This window comes from Pseudophryne corroboree, chromosome 6 (assembly GCF_028390025.1).
Source record: "Pseudophryne corroboree isolate aPseCor3 chromosome 6, aPseCor3.hap2, whole genome shotgun sequence".
NCBI lineage: Eukaryota > Metazoa > Chordata > Amphibia > Anura > Myobatrachidae > Pseudophryne > Pseudophryne corroboree.
In genome coordinates, this window is record NC_086449.1 from 203,531,007 (window position 1) to 203,533,235 (window position 2,229).

Genomic DNA, 2,229 nt, shown 5'->3' on the forward strand with positions numbered 1-2,229 from the left:
ATACAACATCCATGTGAATACGCTGAGAAATATGTGATCTTATTGCAAAAATATGTGGAAAAGATATGGTCTTATCTAGATGACCTCAGTCAGATCAATTAAATATGTTTAAGTCCGTCTGTGTAATAATTCCCTTATCTTTAATGTATAATTAAATCAAAAGGTATTAAAATTTTGATAATGTGACCATCATCTTTATCATTTATATAGCCCATATATAAATTCTCAGGGCAATAATTTTGAATCATAGGTCACTAGAGGAATTATTTTTAGTTGGGTCACTAATGTGTCAGTGTGTGGCCCAGTTAACGAGGAGAGATGTCTGTGTAGCCGTTTGTTTCAAGATGTAACAGACAAGGGCATGCCATCAATATGACATAAAATGGTGCCACCTGTGTAAAAAGATTAGAATATTCAGTTTGTGTTAGTTCACACACATACACAATACGAGATTGTCCCATTTTTATGAAGGTGCCCTTCACTCAGCATAAGGACTCTAAGACGCCCCTCCTGTTCACCCCAATCACATTTCCCTCCTTTGTTTTTTCTTTTCACACTCAAATATTGTACCTTGTTTAAACATTAGGCACAATAAAACTTATTAGAATGATACCGGGCTATATGTGCCGCAAGTTACAGTCATACCACACTGGCTCCACGCCCAATTCCGTCCGATCTTGGAAGCTAAGCAGTGTAGGGTTTGATCAGTACCAGGTGGGAGACCACGCGGGAAGCTCAAGTGCTGTACTAATAAGGCCTAAGCATGGTTAGGGCCTTGTGATGTGTGTGTGTGTATATATATATATATATATATATATATATATTTTTTTTTTTTCTCTTACGTCCTATGGGATGCTGGGGACTCCGTAAGGACAATGGGGTATAGATGGGCTCCGCAGGAGACATGGGCACTCTAAAGACTTTAGATGGGTGTGCACTGGCTCCTCCCTCTATGCCCCTCCTCCAGACCTCAGTTAGATCCTGTGCCCAGAGGAGACTGGATGCACTGCAGGGGAGCTCTACTGAGTTTCTCTGAAAATACTTTTTGTTAGGTTTTTTATTTTCAGGGAGCACTGCTGGCAACAGGCTCACTGCATCGTGGGACTGAGGGGAGAGAAGCAGACCTACTTAACTGATAGGCTCTGCTTCTTAGGCTACTGGACACCATTAGCTCCAGAGGGTCGGAACACAGGTGTCGTCCTCGCTGTTCGTCCCGGAGCCGCGCCGCCGTCCTCCTCACAGAGCCGGAAGATAGAAGCCAGGGGAGTATAAGAAGAAAGAAGACTTCACAGGCGGCAGAAGACTTCAGATCCTGCGCGCCATTACTCCCACACATACACACACAGAAGGCACTGTACGGGTGCAGGGCGCAAGGGGGCGCCCTGGGCAGCAATATTAACCTCAAGGGACACTGGCTAATATATTAGATACTGCGGAGGCAGTATATTGAAAACCCCCCGCCAGTATAAAGAATTTGAGCGGGACCGAAGCCCGCCGTTGAGGGGGCGGAGCTTGATCCTCCAGCACTAACCAGCGCCATTTTTCTCCACAGCAAGCTGCAGAGAAGCTGCTCCCCAGACTCTCCCCTGCTGAGCAAGTACAGAGGACAAAAAAAAAAAAGGGGGGGGGGCACATTTAATTGGCACAGTGAGTGTATTATTTATTCTATAAAAGAGCGCTGTACAGTCTGGGATTTTATTCCAGTGTCCAGTGGCGCTGGGTGTGTGCTGGCATACTCTCTCTCTGTCTCTCCAAAGGGCCTTATTGGGGGGCTGTCCCCATAATTGTATATCCCAGTGTGTGTGGGGGTGTCAGTACGTGTGGGTCGCCATGTCAAGCGAAAGGCTCGTCTAAGGAGGAGGTGGAGCAGATAATTGTGGTGTCTCCGTCGGCGACGCCAACACCTGATTGGTTGGATATGTGGAATGTTTTAAATGCAAATGTGTCTATTACATAAAAGATTGGACAAAGCAGAGTCCAGAGAAAAAGCAGGGAGTCAATCCATGGCTTTAACTGTGTCACAAGGCCCTTCGGGCTCTCATAAACGTCCCTTGTCCCAGGTAGCAGACACTGATACCGACACGGATTCTGACTCCAGTGTCGACTACGATGATGCAAGGTTACACCCAAGGGTGGCCAAAAGTATTAATTATATGATTATTGCAATAAAAGATGTTTTGCATATCACAGAGGACCCCTCGGTGCCTGACACGAGGGTATGCATGTTTA

General features: G+C 45.7%; 1 pseudogene; it reads left to right on the forward strand.

Moving 5' to 3' along the window:
• Nucleotides 1-631: 631 nt before the first annotated feature.
• LOC134936881 (5S ribosomal RNA) lies at nt 632-751 on the forward strand (annotated as a pseudogene).
• The last annotated feature ends 1,478 nt before the right edge of the window (nt 752-2,229 follow it).